The sequence below is a fragment of the Dermacentor variabilis genome, chromosome 1 (genome assembly GCF_050947875.1).
Source record: "Dermacentor variabilis isolate Ectoservices chromosome 1, ASM5094787v1, whole genome shotgun sequence".
NCBI lineage: Eukaryota > Metazoa > Arthropoda > Arachnida > Ixodida > Ixodidae > Dermacentor > Dermacentor variabilis.
Window position 1 is genome coordinate 282,159,429 of NC_134568.1, and position 21,886 is coordinate 282,181,314.

At 47.2% G+C, this 21,886-nt stretch overlaps 1 protein-coding gene and 1 pseudogene across 2 annotated transcripts in view; both read right to left on the bottom strand.

The window, feature by feature from the left end:
* The window catches only part of LOC142566085 (uncharacterized), a 284,712-nt gene that overhangs the window by 87,548 nt on the left and 175,278 nt on the right, over window positions 1-21,886 (bottom strand). The window lies entirely within an intron of this gene.
* On the bottom strand, window positions 10,799-10,971 carry LOC142568082 (U2 spliceosomal RNA; annotated as a pseudogene).

The following is a 21,886-nucleotide window of genomic DNA, read 5'->3' on the forward strand; positions in this document are numbered from 1 at the left end:
GGATGCACCGCGCGAAGCGTAGACCGCAGCGACGATTACTTCCTCGGAGCTCCTCATATAACACACGTGTCGCCGCAACTCGTTTGAGGGAGCGGGACGAGTTCCTAGGGAACGATTTGCAAGTTCAACTCAGTTCATTGCAAGCACCCGTAAAAGCGATTTGCCGCAGCCCTGCGACCCTGCAGTGGCGCGTTGTTGGTCTGGATACGAGGGTGCATGCGCCTTGCTTCAACGCGTTGAGCGCCACGTTCTCGTTATACTTAGAGGATGGTGTTTGCATGATAGGAGGCGTCCCGTATCGTTGCTTGCCTCGCCGCCAGTGGGAACACCGTCTACGTCATGCACACATGGCGCGTGACGTCAGGCGACTAGCTGACGCGTCACTGGGGCACCAACAGCGACTTGCGGAGGGAATTGCGGAGTTTCTGGGACAGCAAGCCGACGCCGCCGAATGGACGTCTGACAAGTCCCTGTATAGCTTACTAAATGTAAGCTTACCATAATTAACACCATTCTTGCAGGAGCCGTGCAGCAGTCTGTGATGGAAGATTGACTTACGGTACACACCTTCTAAAGCTTAAACCCGAGCAACGCGTGGACCAAGCGTGTCTGTTCCACTGTTTCAAGTCTTTATGCGTACGGCATAATTCAAGATATGTGGCATGAGTTAGCGGGGTATCACTGCATGCAAGCGCTTTCGAGTAGACGACTGCATCGAGAAGGTTAAGTAAGGATGGCGGCACACGAATGCAATCTCCCATCAAAGATAGTCTTTGACATGTGTTTGTCTCTTAGAGAAACCCGAAATTGAAGTGTCGTCTAAATGTACTATTGCGTTTCCCCAAAACACGCCAGCGCTGTGTTCGCGACTGCTGGTAAATACGAAAGATTGAGCGACTGCGTCGACATATTACTCAGAAGTGATATAAAAGCGAAAGTCACTCGCAGCTACGCACAGTTGGTCTCTAAGCTCCACCGACTGTCGTTGCTTGGCTGAGGCGACTCAAGCCTACAGTTGAAGCAAGTGAATGTCGCAGTACCGCAATGTTGCAAATCACCTCGCAGTGCCCATGCGTCTGTCAGCAATCGTCTATCAGCTGCTATCACTTTGCGTCTATTAGCAATCAGATATATTATTTCATATGGGCACTTTCTCTTCGTAGAAACAAACAGCCAGAGTGTTTGGTTGCGTGAGAAATTCAGGTCGCAGTTGGAGAAATAGCTTTAGACATGTGAAGAGTAAACTTGATATAGCTACGGTGTGACTACCTGCGATAGTTTGTTGTTATAGCGGTTTTTGATTCATACTCGAATCTAACGTGCAGGTAATTTTTTAGCAGTTTTTTCCCGGGTCTAAAGTGCGCGTTAGAATCTAGTAAGTACGGTAAGCGATTGCCTCTAAATTGATTTTAGCACAGAGATACACATTTTAAATTGACAAGAGGCAGTAATTAGGTAAGTAATTATAAAAATTACGCTACCTAAATTTTCAACCGAAAGATTCAGACGATTGATCTTAACGCAAGACTTGAAGCCAATCATCCGAGGCGTGCACAAGCGTTTCCAGAAATGCGAAAATCTTACCCTGCTAATGACTGCAGCGTAGTTAATTCTGGCTAATTTCACCCAGGAAACCGAAACTAAACTGTTGAAAAGCTAAACTGTCACACCGTGGTCGCACCCTTATCAGGTGGCCATACCACGACTGACGTGACTATTTGCAGCCACCGTCGGGCGAGCACGAAGAGAACTACCTTGAGGCTTGATAAGGACGGTCACTACGGCGGTCGCTTCTTCGTGCATTGACGATGGCAACGAAGAGGCAGATGAGCTCGAGCCACAAATTTGACCTTTCCCATGGCCTAGCGATATAGCGATTAATTTTGTAGCACTTGGTTGAGGCGTGACCAGTTTAACACTGAACAGCAGCTTAATTGTCCCGTTACAAGTAAAACATTGAATTCTCTGGTTTTACATGCCAAAACCACGATTTGATTATCAGGCACACCGTGGGGGACTCCGGATTAATTTTGACCACCAGGGGATGTTTAACGTGCAGCCAATGCACGGTACATGGGCGTTCTTAGATTTTGTCGCCATCTAAATGCGGCTGCCGCGGCCGGGATTTGATCCCGCGACCTCGATTTGATCCCGCGACCTCATTCTTAGCAACCCAACAACACCATAGCCGCTAAGCCACCGCGGCGGGTTCCAAGTAATACGCGCACGCACACACGCAAAATGCCTCAAAAACGAACGTTCAGAAACAGTGAAACTCAATTCTTCCGGCTATCAGCGTTTCGCGCTGACATGCCGTCATTTGTACGCAAAAAGCACAAACTCCGCGGTGCTCGCCTGTGAAACGTTGCAGGCAGCGGTAAAAAAGAGCCCCGGTCAGCAGCACGCGAAGTGCGGTGAAGCGATCATAGTTGTTGAGAAAAGCGAAAGAAAAGAGCGATATTTGTGAAGAGTGCTTGTCAGCGCGGGGTTCGAGAGAATGCGTGATAAAGGCATCAGCGGCTGGGCCTTCCGCTTTTGGCGCACTTTGATCGAGTGCCGCGAATGCGTTCCCGCGGGGATCATTGCCATTTATTCCGCAATGGCAGCAACGGTGGCCGCGCTGCCGCCGAGTCAGATACCGTTCTGGGTGTTGCAGGCTTTGCAACTCAATAGGCTATAGCCGACGCAGCAGCAGTGAAGCGAAGGAACAACACACAGATAGCCTGGCAGTCGCGCTGCGGCATGTGCGCGCACGCAGAATCGTGCGAAAAAAAAAAGAAAAAAAAAGGAGAGCACTGCTCGCAGATTATGGGGAGATTAGGGACACACGCTGTGGCATCGAACAAGTTCAATGCTTGTCGTTAGTGCCATGAATGAAGGAGGATTTGCCTTCTTTTTACACCGAGCGCTGCCGGCCTTCTATTTGTGTTTTCTTTCGGTTGTCTTGACGATCTGTGTGATGGTAGTTCGTACGGTCACACCTGAATATGTTCCTTAGGCGGCGCTATATAACATAGACGGAGCGAAATGAAACACATGCACAGCGTAGGCTATGAAGCGAGGATTGAATGAAAAACAGACAGATATATAGACGCGCTGAAAAAGACACGTGGTCCCAAGAAAAAGTTAGAAAAATCTTTCTAGTCCCTACGTCACTCAGTGGGGGCGTCCGGGTGGTGGGCGTCATAATCCATTTTCGCACTGCAAGCTCGCCACTATGCACTCGAAAAACCACCGGCGCCGTTCACGTAAGCCGACTTCATTTGAACACGATGTTTTCCTTTATTTGTCGCCGCACCCAGACACGACGTCGGCTCACAGTCGTGTTTTGATTACGACCACGAACACGCTTTTGATCGTGATACCTTGCTCGAACGTCGGTGCCGACCTTCTATGTGCCCTTTTTTGAAGCGTTAATTACACTAAGTACGCTAAGGACTGTTTACATTATTGGCGATGTAGTCACGACGGCAATAAACACAGCCAGTTTCCATCCTTGCGCCCAGCTGGCCCCGGCTCTGCGCCATCTTAGCACCAAGTCGGTGGGTACGCGCTCAACGGCCAGAATGTTTGTTGCAGATCCTCTACACAACATCGAAACATGACGTAACATGCTTTTGTCCAGCACAGTTGTCGCAGAGAGGGACAGATGGTGACTTTGATAAAGACTGACACAGTTAGTCTGGCCCCAATTCTGGCGACTAACACACAAGCGCCATAAATAAACGGTTTACTGTTATACTGTCACGTAGCTCACTTGAAATTAATACCAAGCTTAAAAAAATATTTGTGAGTCAGCGTTTACACTGCTAAACAATGCGCTTACCGCAGGTACTAAGGTTTCCAAGGATATTTCTTTGTTTGTGAGCAGGTAAGCAGCAAATACAGGCAAGTGAGAGCTCAGGGGAAAGAGCGAAAAAAATAATTTCCGCGAAATATACGAACTCACCGGAATAATTATTATTGTTTTTCACACTATTCGGATACAAATGAGCCAAAGAAAAATGAAACGAGTCGCAGCTGTTCTTGCCAACATTCAAATTCACGGTCACATGAACTGTACTTTCTTAAAATGAATTTTCGTTGAAAACGCGCTATAGTACAGCAGCTACACCCGCTCTGAATTGTTTCAAACAAACCTCCATCAGGGTACGGTAGGACCATTCGGCATCTGGCCGCCGACAAGGAAACTTCGTCAAATTGGCTGACACACTCTAAATGCTGCCCTCTTCTCGGTACCCTGTCGCGCGTGCCTCTTCAGAGCAGCATGCAGCGCTGGTGGCCAGAATCTCCCTACACGGGGACTGCAACAAGGGAAGAAGAGCAACGCTTTCTGCCGGTGGACTTTCTTTTAGGAATGCATCAGCTAAGCGTGTGCACCACTGAGAGAGAGAAAGAGAGAGAAAAGGCAACATGAAAGACAGGGAGGTTAACCAGAAGTTATCCCCGGCAGGCTGCCCTGCACGGGGAACGTAAAAAAAGGGGGTACGAAAGATGAGAGGAAAAGAAGGGAATGCTTCACTGATCGGCTCCCTACGACATCGAAGGCCCATTGCATACCGGGAGAAGGCTGACAGCGGCGCCTTTTGATTTTCAGTCCCGATATGACTGCATCATGTTTCCATGCCATGAAAGTCGTTGGCATCTCATTGGGGCGACGCTGGAAACCTTATTCTTCAGCTGATGGTAGGCATGCTAGAAATGGCTGAAGCGAGGATTCTTGGCGAGGACCTGAGAGGAGCGCGGTTGGAGAGGAGTTCCAGTGAGCTATATATCCGGTTGATACTATTTTGCTGCAAAAAAACAGAAAGAAACAAACAAAAAACTGTAATGTAAAAAAATATGAATCAAGTCGGAGCACCTTAGATGCGTCTTAACAAGGACGGTCTCGGCGTGCTGCGATGAATAATGATTGTTCTGAATACGCGCAAAATAGGTGTGATGAATATGAAAGAAAACATTAAAAGAACAAGGAAACGAGCCTAGAGGGTGAAAGAGGCAGTTGTTGTTTGTTATTTATGTCGAGCTGAAACCATATTTATTTTCGCACTGATAAAGAAAACATGACTTTAAATCCATAAAACCGCGTACATACAAAGCCCACGAAGCAATGGCGTACAAGAGAGATAGCAAGAAAAGAACCCTCTTGTGCCTGAGGCGGCACAAGTTGTTGAGTCCGCGCACGACACTGCACACAGCGGCGAGATGGGTTTGCGTGACGAGCAGGATAGTTCTGTGTAGAAACGCGGGAGCGTCTTCTTTTCACTCGAGTTATACGCGCAACCAACGTGTCTGAGCCGTGGAAGAGAGACGAGAGCTTCGAAATATCAGCGCTAAACCTTTGTTGCGGGTTTGATTTTTCTTTTTAGTGGTTGCAAAAGGGCCGGGGGCTGGGTGGGTTGAGGAGTGCGTAGCATAAAAACCGCCTGTAGTGTAGCCTTCTTCTTTTGTGGCCAGGCACGGGTCCCAATTTCCTCTCGCTGGTTCCAGTGAGCGGAGGTTATTCGGCATGATAACTGTACTATTTTAAATAACGTTGGTTTTTCTCCTTCCGTTTCTTTTTCCCCCCTGATGACTGCGCTTGCCGTGGTGAAGTGTATTCTCAGCACATGCTTTTTTTTTCTTGCTGTCGTCCTGCCGCAGCGTTTTCTACAGGGCGGGTCGCCATGAACAACGGAAGCGCCAACGTTCCATCTCACGCTTGCCGTTTCTTTTCATCATGATAGAAGTGAGTCTTCAGACTATGGGACCTTTCTAGTCTGTAAAGAGATTTTTCTACGCATTTGCACCTTACATTTATGCTAATGAATTCTGAAACTCTGAAAAAGGATGCAAGGCTGCCCCGTTAGGCGATGCGAGAAAGTCTGTCGCGTGCTGGCTCTGTTTACACGTAAGAAAATCTAGCCGTGGCATCAGATTACGCGCATTAAGAAAACGTGCGTGGGCATTTCCATATCCATATGCATAACTTCGTGAGGATGCTTGCTGTTGAGTGCTTCAACTGCTTAATCTGACACAACGCGCTGAAGTAAGCCTTAGCAGCCTCACGGCGAGGTCAGGCGCTTCTACGACACACACGGAAGTATCTTTACTATCCCGTGGCTGTCTTGCTTAGACCCTGTTGTGGTCTGCTGCATGTACTAAATAAATAAACAAGTAAATAAGTAAAGTTCAACATGCAGTTCAAAGTCCACCATCGTTACACGCTTTAAACAGCATCGTGTCCAATATGGCGAGGGCTGTACAGGGGCAGTAGCAATGCGGTACCTTACAGTGGTTTGCACTGGCGTGATATCGCCAATAGAGCTTACATTAGGGGACACAAAGGGCTTGCGTACCAGACTGAGCGGACCGCGAGTCGTTTGCTATTAATGCTTATCTAAACCTCTCTGATCAGTCAGTGTGGCTGCGCGGACTGAAATATTCCCAAGCCTGGAAAGCGAGCTCCGCCAGATGATTCGCTCGTTTTGTCCAACCCGAAATCGACACACGCGGTAGGTGCTTGGCGCGGCTGTTCTTCTAGAAGACTCAAGTAGCTCAGCGTCCAGCGAAAGCCTGCCGAGCAGCCTTTCTGTGCATAGTTTGGGCATATAGTACATGCGTTTTGAGCGCACAATTTCGTGGCTGAGTTAAGGAAAAGCCATGCCGAACATGTTCGTACCATAGCACAGATGCCAGAGAAAGCTATACTTCTCTTTTGCCATGCTTTCCGCGTCAACGTTTTAATGAAAAGCAGGCGAAATGCAAGCGCGGCAAATGTTTCACGCATGGAAGCGGGACCCCACTTTACAGCAGATAATGAAAAGGCATTTGCTCCTTTTGTTCCTCTTAGCTCAGTATGCTAATTACGATGAGAAAGCTTCCACAGTACAGGGCCAAGTACAGCGACAGTGAGCAGTGGAGCTCCAGAGAGGATGGAAAACAACGTGCACAGTGCGAAGCGGTTCTGCTACAGGAGAGTAAACCGAAAAGGGCGAACCCATGTTATGCTACCAGAAAGAATGGGCCCCTCTTCGCGTTTCAGATGCTAATGCGTCGTTAATAAGCTTCTCGGAAGCAGACGAAGTTCGCCGTAATGCAGCACTTAACGAAGACAAGAACGAGCGTTTTACTAAACTCAGTATATAATGACTAGTTATTGCTGTCTCCGCGTTAGTTCTTACCCTTTATGCGCGTTCTGTGGAATAAGTATTCAAATTGCCAGACATGAATGGTGGAAGCTAAATGTTGCGACCACTTCGTTTTCGCCTCAATTTCCTCCTTAGAAATAAAGTAGGCAGAAATGAGTCTGCTGCGTATAACAATGTCGGTTCGTTATTGTTTCTTGTTCCCAACTTTAAGTTATTGGTATGGGGAACCCCACATATGCCGTGCCTCAGTAATTATCACGCGGCGCTGCTATTAAGAACATAGTGATAATTTTTCGAAGGGGAAATAAAACTGCACGCCACCGCTTCACCGCTTTTGTTTTCTTCTTATTTTATTGTGATTGAAAAGTTCTACCGAAATACTGTTTTCATACACCCCTGTTTTCACTGTTTAACAGATTATATATATATATATATATATATATATATATATATATATATATATATATATATATATATATATATATATATATATATATATATATATATATATATATATGCGAAGGTTGTGGGTTCGGTTCCCACCTGCGGCAAGCTGTTTTTTCATCCACTTTAATTTCCATTAATTGATCGTTTCTTTATATCATTTATTAAGCACACGTAATTTCCCCTATGTTGCCCTTGGTGTCAGTGTTTGTTGGCTTCTTATGATATGACTATATATATATATATATATATATATATATATATATATATATATATATATATATATATATATATATATATATATATATACCTCTTTGACGTAATATCGCACGTTTTCCGCCCTCCGCAAGGAGGGTGGAGACCCCGATCAGCCCAATCTTAGCAGGATCGTCGAGTCGGTACAAAACCGTGCAGCCAGATTAATCTTTTCCGACTACTCATTATACATGTGTCACTCAAATAAAATCGAAAGCTAACCTTCTGAAAACAGGTATACGTGCAGCCGAACATTCAGACTTTTATCACTAGCTGTAAATACCTTCGCTCTCGACAACCCTGTTATCAAACCAGCGTACTGTCATTCAAGCTGTATCAACCACCATAAAGCCGCTTGTCCACCATATGCACGGACAACGGCCCATCTTCATTCTTTCTTTACACAGACAGCTATCGATCGGAATAATCTTTCAGTAATCGTCATTTTTCATGCTGATATCTTAAACGGCAGATTTAAATCTGCCTTTGAATCACGTCTGGCTTGTTTGAGTCATCTTGCTTGTGGTATCATGTAGCATTTTCTTTACCATGTTTCTTTCGATGTCTTACAGTGTTTATCGAGTTCTGTGCCTTAATACCATGTTTTATACCTATTAATCTGTCACCCCCCCCCCATTTTGCACGCAATAAATTCAATATTTGTCGGATTCTTTATTTTGCAGATTTCTTCATTTTTTTATCTGTAAGCGTTGTATTTACCGATTTCTGCATTTTCTTCTATTTTGCTGTTTTTGTAACTGATTTCAGTGCTTGCTGCAGTAGAAGAGCGTTGAACTGTCGGTGAAAGGAACGAAGACAGAAGTGACACAGACAGCAATGACGTTCAACTGTGTCTCTGTTCTTTTCGTCGGGAATTCAGCGCTGTTCTGCCTTCAAATGTCGCAACCAACTAGCCCAACGGCCCACGCTTCTACAGCATGTTGCTGCCAAAGGTTATAGTGTGTTCCTACAAAGTTGTGTACTCACCAACCCCTCCAACAGAGGTATTTGAGGTATCGTAAATAAATGAGTTATTCTGATGGAAGGACATCAGTCACGCTACAAATCCCAATCGCAACTGACAACTTCTTTACTAATCAATTTTTTATCCAATTAGTTTAGGACTCATGTTGCCATTACGGGATTGAATCATGCAGGTCACTGTACAAGGCAGACAGTGGCAGTGCCGAGACTACCACGAATTTCGAGACGTACGCTTCCGTTCCTTCAAGTATTTCTCCTAAAAGCCTTCCTTGTGCACTACTTAATTTCACAATACAGTGTTACAGTCAAGTGGGGGCGAACAAATTAATTGGACAGATTATTTGTTCCTGCCTTGCAGTCATGTGCCGCATTGTGTCGCGAAGTCCCGCAATCACAACTCGCCCAAACTTACACCCGGTCCACTGAGTAATACGCTTCAAGTTTACTGGAAATGCCAATGTATTATGGGGGTAGTTTTGGAGTTTGATATCCCACAACGTATGGTGGCCAGTCAAAACGGACATCAGTGGAGAACAGTGCTTCAACTCAAATGCAAGATGTGCTCTAATAGAATTAAGTTAAAATTTATTCACTGCACTCTCTTAAATAATTTATTTGCAAGTTGGGACTTGCAGTGCAACTAATATCCAGCTGACTTAGCGGAAAGTTTTCACTTTAGTTACCGCCGATTATTAAGCATATTTTGTTAAGTAAAAAAATAACAACAATGTGCACCGTAGGCGGTAACAATAATTGACGAGAGACTCGAAACAAAAGGGCACCAACTATGTGCATATGTGTATAGCAGTATGTGCGCACGACACTCGCTGTTCATCAGACAAAGAGTGGCCGAGTACCGTATTCGCGCGCCGACACCCATCTGTTTTTAGAGTGTATACACTGTAAAAACAGTGGCACCCTTTGGGGTGCATATTTGTCCCACAACGATAATCGTCACATGTTTTGCCCGCATTTCCTTTGTTTATCGCTGCGAGCCCGGTGCTTCCAAGTCACGAACGGCATGCGCGTTATCAGCATGACAGAGCATTCGCGACAGGAAACTAGCGAGCGCAGCGTTGTTAAGAAAGGAAACGCAAGAAAGATACATGACGATTAGTGTTGTATGGCAAAATACAACCCAAATGGTGCATATTTGTTTAAAAGTGTAGTGGCTTTTACATTGCGCTATTAAGCACGAGGTCTCGGGATCTAATCCCGGCCGCAGCGGCCACATTTAGATGGTGCCAGAAATGTAAAAAGGCCCGTGAATTCGGTGCGCTTTAAAGAATCCCAGGTAGTCGAAATAAGCCCCAGCCGCCCACTACGGTGTGCCTCATAATCAGATCGTGGTTCTGGCACCTAAATCCCCAGCATTTATTTTAATGTTCATAATTATAGGCACCAGGCAAGGGATAAGTTTGCACCGGTGGCGCCTGCTTGAGGCGACGCCGCGAATATAACGGCATGTGACGGCCGGGCACAGCTGCCAGTTGTGTTAGTTGATTATGTTACGAGGTTTCTTGTGTTTAGCGTTGCTGAAATACCACGTGTAAATGCGAACAAACATGTTGAGTTTCTGGGTGCACCAACAGTTTCTCAAACATTAATGGCGCTGGTGAAGGCCATTCAGTTCCATCGGGTTTCATCGCGGCCTCACCTGAACCTCACCGGAACGCCGGGAAGCCTTCATAAGTGTGTTCGGTAGGCAACGTTACGTACATTTTCGACTCTGCCTTGGTAGTGTGTGGTTGTTCTAACGTGAACAAAAGAGCCGTTTATTCGCAAGAGCTTCACGTTCCACGAATATTGTGCGACACTGCCTTCGAATGTATGACGGCTCCGGATCTTGGGCACCGAAGACGAACACGCGTACTTGTAGTTGTCATTCTGCCGTCCTCTTAGTGGCTCAGTGTTCTTTTACAGCGAAGCTGTATATGGCTAGGTTCTGATGAAGTATGTGTCCGTGTGGATCGAGAATTTCTCCCCATACGTAGGCCAATCCCGAAGATAGTGCAATAACGAGCCGACCAGCGGCCGAGGTAAAGCTGGCTTGAAGCCCCACTCCACCAATTTGGAAAAATAAATTTGATATCTTATGTTCAACTACAACCCGTATCAGATATTAAGATGATAAGAACAGATTTTTTTATTATGCTAGTTACACATCACATCATAAATACTTTGACCCACACTTTGACCCGCGTCAGCCTTGTTTATGTTCGCACCGCCCTCTCTTTGTCGGCGTTCCATGCGCTTGCGTATCTCCTTTCCTTTCCTTCCGCTCTCCCGTGGTAAGCGTGCTGCCCGCCAGGACAGCGAGATGGACAGCAATAAGAAACGTCCATGTGGCCCCGATCCCACAAACGTGGAACGTTTCGCCGATAAGCAATGGCCAGGTTTCAGAGGGAGTTTGTGGGGCACCACTTTTGTGTGGCCTAGCTGTGTTGTGTGTGACCGCCTGTCGTTTTCGAGTGACCTCACAACCATTACTGGAATGCGGGACGTCGATCAACGTATGATCGCCTTGGCTACGGTGAAGCAGTGTGTGCCCTAGGAGTGCGGTGAGGTGCGTGTCTGTTTTACGTGCCCGGATTCGTTACTAAAAGATTGCGTGCCGCGTTTTGCAACAATACATGGGTATGTATAACCCCGGTGCCTCATCATTTTCCGACGCGCCCCGCTCTCCGTACGTGCTCTCCGTATGTACATACGGCTTTTGACGCACGGCAGGGGACGGTTCGCCATTAGGGGGCCCACATACACGGCTTCCCTGGTCTCCCACCTTCACAGAGTCGAATGGCACTGAATTTTTTTTTTGGGGGGGGGGGGTATATTTTCCTTCCTCGCACTTCCTAGCTAGCTCTGTCTCAGACTGGTAGATGGCTTTATCTGCTTCGCACAGACGGTGAACACCAACGTAGCGGCGTCATCACACTCGCCATTAACGCGGGCATTACACATGCGTCGGCTGCCACCGACGGCTTTCGCCGCGCCAAACTGTGTGAAATAGACCAGACTGATGATTGGGCTAGCTTATAAGACATTAAAATTAGCGAAGCATCGCAAAAAAATTTAAAAGAATATAATAAAGGAAGAAGCTCTAATTTTTTCTTTAAGGCTTACCTATATAACTATAATTTTGGGATATTTAGTATTCAATCTTTTTTTATTTTTTCGAAGCAAATGCATGACAAATAGGATACATTATTTATTAGCTGCAACGATATGAAAAAAAAAACCGCCTAATGAAGCGCTAATTTAAAACGCTTCTGAGATAACCATTAGGTATGAATAAAATGAACAAGATGGCAAAAAAAACGACTTTCCATTAGCTATCAAAAGCCATAAGTCATAGAAATACAGCATAAGCAAGGCCCACACACGTAGGCTCGCAAGACGTACGTACATAAACGTATCACACATGGTACGCTCACACGATAAGTATATCACGCTTAGTTATGACGCAAGAATGCATGAAAACCATATCAATGTGAAGAAAACAAAATATTGATATAATAAATAACAGGAAGACAACGGAGTACTGCACATATAATTCACACTCACTTATATAGTTAATTAACGAATGGATGCGCTTCGAACTGGGCGCGAACTAAGAATTAAATGACCGTCGCGCTCTCTAGTCTGAATTTTCATTTAGAGATGTACTCTTTGGAGACGAAAAGTTGGCACGGGGCTGAAAGCCCCCAGATGAAAACTAAATTTTCTATATAGCTGATGGACTGCTCGGTCAGAATGTTCGTTCAGCAACGAATACACAGGTGAAAGTTGTCTGACAGAGCACATATCGTTTTCGAATCGGCCTTCTTTGCTCCTCAGTAAATAGTTATAAAAAAGAAACGATGATGCCGCTCGGCGCAAAAGAAGAGCCCAGTTGCGCCATCATGTACGCTGCGGTAGTTGACCGACGGTAAGTACTACATACACGACAGGCCATCCATATTCGTTGCAAACGACGTAGTATTACCATTTACTGCGAGTGATCCCAGCGAGTGCCATAAGTGTACGATTTGGGAATGATGTACGTCGCACCCCACCGCTTTTTGTGATATCAGAAGAAACGGGCGGGCGGCTTTTTTTTTCTTCTTCGTATACATCCCTATACTTTATCGCCAGGAAAGCTGTGGAAAATTTATCGCCCAGCGGTTTCGCCTACAAATCGCAGCGCGCAGCGACGAGACCGCTTGTCCGCTGTCGCTCGCGAAACAAGAGCAACGCCAATCGCCGACGAGTGCGGGCGCCCACTGAACGCACAAATACTGGCGGAGAGCGCGCGCTCGGGCCGCTACGAATCGCCCGGGCGCGCCTCGATGCGCGAGCCGCGGCCCGACGGTGCCGCGCTGGCTCCTGACCCTCCTCACGGTTTGTCACTGTCGCACGATTCGGCTGGACAAAGCCGAGGGGCACATTTGTTTGCCGGTGTCGGCGCTAGCCACAGAGCCGAGTCCCGGAGATGCCCCCGCCGCGTGCTAAGCGCCTGTCTTTGTTTCGCGTCACTGTGATGGAGCGCCGGGCCCTCGCCGTGCCGGCCAGCGCGGAAGCGTCCCGCTCTGAACCGCGGTGTTGCTGGCCCCGAATGCAGCCGGCGAGGAGTGGCCCTCTCCGCGCCCCGCGAACCTCTCAGAAATAGCGGCCAGCGCCTTCCCCGGACCGCTTTTTCCGGAGCAACGTCGCGCTTTTCTGGATTTCGCGTGACCAGAGGTATACTTCGCCGCAGCACTTTGCTGCAGAACGGAGAAGAGGCCACAAACGCGCGGTGTGCGGGGCATTGTGGGAGCGTGAAGGGCGTCGTAAGGGTGGAGTGCGAAGCCACGCTGGACTAGTGCCTTAGACGAGAAGAGAGGGCCTCGGCTCATTTCATTCTTGCGTTCGCAGTTGGCTGAACAGGACCCTCCGAGGGCGGTATGCTTGTAAGCGGATTTTTGTTTTGCGTTCCGGAAAGAAACCTTGGACGTCGAGACAAAAAACGCTGATGTCTCGAGCACCATCCTTAAGTTCGAGGGCGCGATCCCGGTTGTACACTGCTGAATGACGCGCACACGTTACTGCGAGTAACTACGAGTAAATGCATATCTCTACGGCATTTAGCACGCGGTAATAAGTGTCGTAGTGGAAGCTAAATACGCACTGTTTTCAGCAATGCGACAGTGATTACTGAAGCTCTTTGTACACAATTAATGATTTGCGTGTGGGACGGCATCTGAGAACGAATTCACGAGTCTCCCGAATGTTTATGAACGATAATTTCCCTTCCTGCGTAAGAACACGCAAATTATTAAAAAAAAAAAAACGGACGGAGCACAAATTTTTGTCGTTATCATTCGAAACACAAGGCACCAAATCTACAGGAAATTATATCTCTTCTACAACCGAGAGGCTCGGCAAAAAGCCGCGATAAACATTTACATCACACTAAGCTCACACAAAAGGGAAAGTTTGGAACAGACAGTATGAAGAGAGACAGAAGTGATACGGGCAAAGGCAGGGAGGTTAACCAAGCTGGCTACCCTGCAGTGTAGAAGGGAGAAAGGAAACTGAAAGATGAAAAGAAAGAGAGAAGAAGAATGTTCACAGCACGCGCGCACACACATGCACAAGCGTTAATCGTTGAGTCAGACACAGGCAGTCATATAGGCTGGTAGATCTCAAGAAGCGCAACAGTGAAAAAAGTCCCGACAATAGCTCTGGCGATACCTAAACACGTGGACAGACAAGGATACACGTGGGGAAAACAAGAAAAGACCGAAGAACAGAAACAACAAAATCCATAAAATGCCTACAAAACTTCATTAGTAATTTCGAACATCAATCAAGATAAGCAGATGCCGAATTAAAAAAAGAGCGAGAAAAAAACTTGACTTACGGCATAACGAGATGGTTAAATTAGCTTTCCTGTGGTCTGAATTGTGGTGGCCAATAGCTTGCCACGACCGTTTTGGTCCAGTTAGTTACTTGTGCCTGAATCTGGCAGTCAGTCGTCGACAGCAGTGACTCCCGTGTCTCATGGGAGGAAGTTGGCAGTATTTACTGCGGGGGAGGGTTTCCCTCGCATTCCGAAAGAATGTGATTTTGGGTAGCCTTCGTGCAGTTGCAATGTTGACAGTTTGGTTGGATTTCATCTGGGTAGATTTTGGATAGCTGATGGGGGCTGGGGATAGAATCGGTTTGGATTTATCTCCAGATCGTAGCCTGTTCCCTTGTGAGTTCTGTATGTGGGTTCGTGTATGTTTCGCGATTCTCTCTATAGTAAACGGTAATTTAGTTTTATGAGGTAATCCCTTCCTACGGGAAGTTCAGGGTCGAGGGATCCACCTCCAGGCTGATTAAACCTCGGGCTGCAAGGTGGGCCACATCACTCTCCCGATTCCCCGTGTTAGCGGGTACCCATACAAGTTGTGTCTTACTGTTGGATTTGCTATTTTTTAGGATCTTGGCCGAGCTCGGCCCCGAATTAACAAGGCTTTGTTGTTCGTAAACAGGAGCAGTGTTTGTCATTGTACAGTGCATTTGTTCCACGACGTCTCTCCCCATTCTGTTACCCCCGTCACCACAAACTTCCCTTTAGTATATATCCATGGTTTTGCGAATAAAGATCCTAAAGACGTTCTGTTGCCAGCGTTGTAATGTGTGCTAGTACAAGGCGTATGTATTAAAATCGTGAGAAAGTGTTAAAGGGCAGTCGGATGTCAAAAAGCCTGCACTAAACTCAGTGCAAGACAGAAAAAAAAAACATTCTGAAACACAATAAAATGAGTGAGATATACAGTAACACACGAAAGGGAAATGGCATTTTGAACTCGACGTTGTGAACGCAGGCATAAAAGGCATATAGTTATTCGCAGTGTTGTGAATAAAGGAAGTCCATTGGATTCTACCCAGGTACGCCAGCGCTTTTCAATATCTTAGAACAACCTGCATGCTTTTTTACTCGAATCACTGTTGCTACCCTCGCAGCTAGCCCAACGATGGTGATGACGTTCCAGCAGAGTCGCGGTAAACGCTTAGTTATAGTTCACATCGTTAGCTTCTGTCTTTTAGCTCAGGGTTTGTTTTTATTTGTGTTGACCGTTTTTATATAGGTACTGAAATAGTAAACCAGTGCTGAAATAGTTGCCATTGTTTATTGTCTGACAACAGATAGGTAAATCGGCCGCCGAGAAAACGTCTACCAAAATACAGCTTAGAACAACATCTCAAATAAAAGGATAAATAAAGAAAAGAAACGGAATAAATGGTGGCGTGCTACAACGATGTGTTAGAGATAATTTGAGTGAAATGTGTTCTCACAGTCAGTGCATAGGTGAACGCACTGGAATCGAACCGGCGAAAACAGGATGCAGTACCACATCCCACTTTTGTATCTCCTAGATAATACTGTGTAGTCAGCGTTAAACGCTATTTCGCTGCGACATCGAAAGGTTGCAAGGCCTGTAGTTTTGCAATAGCGGGGTGCGACTGTGCAACACCGTAAGAAAAGAAACAATTTGGGTGAATTCTAACACCATCCAGATGATGCAAGTGACTCGAGTGAGGCTGCCAAGATGGATGCGAGGAGGGACAAGGAAATTTGGAAGACCAGAACAACTTACGAGTAACGGTAAAAGCGACGGAAATGAGAGCCTTGTATCCAAGAGAAAACACCGAGCCGGCTGGGTTGCGTATTGAGAAGAGACAAGAGGTACACGGCCAGGAGGGCAATGAAGATTGATTTCGGTGCTGAGAGGAAAAGCAGGGCGCCCTCAGAGCTTCCAAACGCCAAGACTGCAACGCCGAGAGGCTGAGGAAACGAAGAGGAAACAAAATGAATCGGAAAAGGCTTACCCCGAAAGCAGCGACACCCTGTTGGCATACACACGAACGACTCGCGTGTCAGGACTCACGAGTTCCCGTAGAGATGAAAAACGGTTTCGACCAAGTTTCTTTTCCACCACTAAATTTACTTCTTTATTACATTAGCATTTGGTTCAAGGACATCAAAAAAAGAAAGAAAGAAAGAAAGCACGCGATAAACCACTGCCACATCGTCTGGCATTCGCACAGCGCCGACATATGCGAAGAAGTGTCGACGCCTCTTCTCCCGGGGTCACCGATGTCGCGCAGGGGCTCGCGTAAACATATGGCATACAACATCAGCGTGAGCGCGCTTACAGTGGGCCAGTTCCGCGGGTCGGTGAATGGTTAATCCGCCGGTGGTGCATACGGCTTATACCGAAAACTTGGCGTCCGTGGATTCGCTCATTTCCCCCTCCGCCCTCCCCCCCCCCCTTTTTTTTTTTTGTTATTGCACGCAGCGTTGACGCAGGCCATGGCTTAACGCCTCCACTTTGAAGGCGGCTGGGTCAACTTGACCCGCGTTGATCAAGCAGTGACCCGGGCGTCGCTAGTGTCTGCGGCGGTGTGTTGAAGGGACCTCGAGGGCTAGATTTTAACTTCCGCCGTAGGAAAATTACGCTCGACCGAATGTCCGCGGCCGATAAGAGCGGCTCGCGCGCTTAGCTCTGGGGTGAGGGCGGGCAGCGTGTAAAAAGCCGGCTGCCCGACGGTTAGTCAAAAATTTTTCACGTAGGCTATCTCGTCGGCCCAAAACGAGAGCATGGTCGCGTTGCTGCTCATCTCAGCACTATGGTTTCCGCGCAGACGCCCACCGTGATCGACAAGGCAATAGAAGTGCCGGTTCTGCATCTGTCGCGCCGGCCCCCCTGACGTGGTTGCGTTTATCTTGTACAAAGCCGCGGGATATAGCGGGAAAAAGTCGGGGTCGTGCTGCTTCCCTCTGGCATAGTTTAATACTTCTGTCAAATCTGCACGGACGCCCTTTCTCTCGCCCCCTTCCCTACGGCAGTGAAAGAGCGCGAAGGCAACTCGTACAACAATGACGTGAAACGCAGCCTAATGCTATCAGAGCTGACTACAATACTGCGTAACAAACGGTATGTTGTAGTCGTCGTTGTTGTTTTAGTTGCTGTTCTTGCTTTTTAGCTAAAGGAAGGTGCGGGAGGCAAAATTTTGAGCCCCTTTTTCCTTTCGTTTCCTTTATGCGGCACCAAGTAAACATAAAAAAAGGCAGTGCGAAAATAGTCTTGTCGTGCTCCTTCGAAAGAATGGTTCAAGGAATCTCGCACAGAACGACGACGGTTTTGCTTCTAGTTAGATTTTTATATATTGTTTGGAATCAACAGTCTTATTAACTAAGGAAAATTCGGCTAAAAATAAGCGCATATTTATGTTAAGAAATAAGTTGAGAAATGTTAAAAAGTAAGTTACCTATTAATGGTTTCTCGCGAAGTGCCTTACAGAGGGTATGCCGCATGCCCTGAGTGATAGGAGCATTGAATGGTCCTTTCTATTGCAGTAGCAATTAGCCCTCCAGGCAAATTTTCTCCGTCGCCGTGAGGTTCTGTATAAAGTCCAAGTGGGATAATATTTTATAGCGCCCCGCGCGCCTTATGGATACTGTAGGTGCGAGGGAAAACGTGCGAGGTTGAGACAAGAAGGATGGCCTTAAAGCTCAAGCTACAGCTGGAGAAGATGAGGTCGCCGCGTGCCTCGTCAGAGGAACTGGAGAACCGGAATTAGCACAGCGGAATAGCAGGATACGCGAAAGATCGGAGTTTCGGGCTTGGACTCGGACACACGCCTCGGCGTTTGAATAAAGCGCCACTTTATCGGACAACGGCTCTTCATTCGCGCTGCCCCCGTGAACTCGAATCATCGAGGGGTGCCGACTTCGGACCTTAAATACCTTCCCTCCTTAACTAGTGTTGAAGCTACCAGAGGACAAAGGGAAAGGAAATTAACTGACGGTCTCTCGATAGCGCGCCATCATCCCGCTCGTCTTGCGTTGTGCGCGCAAAGGGGGGCGGGGTAGGAGGAGATGAGCGCATGGTAATGTGATCAAGCGCGCGCTAAGAAAGTGAAAGAGGGAAGGAGGGCGAGTGAAGGGTGGTAGGTGTTTTAGGTAGGTGAGCGCCCGCGCCGTGCTTCCTGCAGGGAAGCAGAAATAGCGCCTCTTTCCTCTATACGTAACCTATCTCATAGTTGGGTCGTTCTGAACGTGGCTGCGCGCGCTATGTCTTGGAATAAACCGCGGCGGGTGCAAAACAAGGCGAGCCGAAATGGCAGGTGGCTTCGTGTGCGCTATATTCTCGCGCGTGCGCTTGTGTTGAAGGTCACGTACTCTGAAGTTTCGGAGATGCGCTGAAGCGATAGGCAGCACGAAGCGTTCGCTCGCTGCTGCTGCCGCTCTTCATCAAGATAGTGTTGTGACAGCGGTGTCTGCGGTCATCTATAGTCAGATATGCTGATGTTTGTCTGTGAGAGCATGACATACCACGCTTGGTAATTTAATTTGTAAGCGAATGTTTACTGCACTTTACACAGGTGATAAAGCTACGAGCCTTACTTCCGGTATAGTTGTCGAAGACTTTGCTATTGCTATCAATGCTTCGGCTATCGGGCGTTACTGCGACTGTTTTTTTGGCTTTACGTACTAGGATGTTGAGGAGATGGTGCGGTTATGACATCTTGGGAAAACAAGACGCAAGCACAGCGTTGATTCACTTAGCAAATTATAACCTAACATCTATTTGTTACTTTTTGACAGCTATAATTTGCTGACGCGGACATCACTAAAGATTCTTTCTTACTGATACTCCATGTTCTCTTTCGAAAGCAAAGGGATGAAGCTGGTTTGCGCAATAAAGATTTTATACAGTGGGCAAATGACTGAAAGGTGGGCAAGTTGGTGTGGATTCATAGTTATGCCCGGGCAACGCGATGTAACACGGTTTTATGTAGCAAGATTTTATGTAGCTGCGACGGGGCGAAAAGGTACTTTGGTTATCAGATTCAAGACTCACATCATCAACACCTCATTCCGTTAACTCGAAGCGCGTGTTCGTATAAAACCATAGTAGCTTCTCTGAGACCACAAGATTTAAAAGTAACAGTTGCGTTTGTTTACTTTTTGCACATTGCGGCTCGCTTGCAGTGAAGTTTCTCAAGCGTACTTAATTATGAAGACACTCAATAGCTGCCATATTGGTAACCAAATAAACGGAAGCACCCACCTCAGTTGAGCTAAAGATGGCGCGACCAAAAACCTATTTTCGAAATATTTGAGTTAGACGAAGTATAAGGTTCATACATATTCCTGCGTTATGTTCGCACTTACGCATAGGAAACTGCATCCTTAGTATCTAAATTAGCCTGGCGCAACTTCGTGTAGATAATCGACAGTTTCTCACAGTGGCCCAATGGCGCTATCTTACTGTAATACTGTCTTCTCATTCACGTATGCAAGAGGTGCAAACTCGTTCCTATTTCTTCTCCGCATGGCGTTCTGAACCTCTGCGTCACCGTCGCGGTATTTCAATGGTCGAGTCAATTCTTACTCGAGCGATCGAGTTCGACGCGAGTGGCGTCCCATTTTTCGACATCCTTTATCTGCTATCCAGACATCTTATCCTCATAGTGTTATCAAACTTGCTACTAAGCGAAGTGTCCGCTTTTCAGTACGTATACTGTTATACTACCATGTTACCTTGTAATAAGTATTGAAGGACTAGCCACTCTGCACAGCCCAGCTTTCATTGTCATCCGTCACGTTTTCAAGAGGAGCACATGTATTTATGGTTGAAGTTAAAACCATTCTTTGCGCATTGGCGTCCACGTCGTTTCGAACGGCTTCGGGCTACGAGCTGTAGGTTCGCGTCTCGCAGCGACGTCGGCGCTTCCGTGTGCTGCCCGTTCGCGGCTGTCCCTGATTGGCATGATTAACGGCTCGAGTAATACACCGAGCTGGCCGCGCGCTATGTTCGGCGACACGCTCCGCGATCGATGGTGGTCGGCGCCGAGAATCCCGTAGAGCCGTGTCCAACAGGCGCAGGAGATCTGCCAGCCTGGCGCGGCAACGGAGGCCGCTATCGCCGCACTGCTCGCCCGGCCGCCCAGCTGTCGGTTTAACTTTCGGGGCTTAAGCCGTCGGATTGCAACCGCGTTGTGGGCGATCGTTTGTCAGCTCGGGTCGATATTTCTGCGAACCAGTGCGGCGCGGCGCCGGTAACGGCGTTGTTTCCTGAGAGACGAGTCGGAATTAGACCCCCGCGATGACCAAGCAGCTCGCTAAGCACTTGTGTAAGAACGAACCGGTATTTTTTTCGCTAGCACCGTCGCCAGCTGTATGGTATATATATATATATATATATATATATATATATATATATATATATATATATATATATATATATATATATACAGCGAGAAGAGATGCTTAAATATATTTACAGGGTATTTACAACGCGTCCCCAAACATACAAGGCATACAAGATGGAAAGATAGAAGCCAGTCCGCGCGACATCAGCGAGCGTCGTCGTCTTCTGTACTGTCCTCAGCTTCGTCTCTGGCAGTGCTTGGTAACATGCGCCCCGGCTTCGCTTGAGGCGGGTGAAGTGGACGACATCGGTGGAAGGTCCAGACATGGTGAAATCGAGAGGCGTGATTTTATATGTGACCTCGGTCACTCGGCGCACGACACAGTACGGGCAAGAGTAAGGCGACATCAACTTTTCACAAAGGCCAACTCGCCGTGACGGGGTTCATAGAACGGCCATATCACCATGGTTGAAGTGGGCATCGCGGTGGCGGGCATCATAGAAGCGTTTTGCTTTACCTGCAAACCCGTGAAGTACAGGAGTGCAAGAGGTCTTGGACAATCTTTGATATTAAATAGCGGCCCCGGTCTGTGAGGGGCTGTCGAAGAACGCCGTGGTGAAGTGTAATGTCTTCGAAGAGGAAGTCGGGGACGTCGGTTACGCAGCTGGTTGGAAGAGCCCGAGTGATTAAAAAAAATATGGTGTTTTACATGCCAAAAACACGATCTGGTTATGAGGCATGCCATAGTGGGCGACTCCGGAAATTTAGACCTGGGATTATTTAACATGCACCTAAATATAAGTACATGGGTGCTTTCGCCACCATCGAAATGCTTCCGCCATGGCCGGGATTCGAACCCGCGACATCGTGCTCAGCAGCTCAACACCATAGCCACTAAGCAA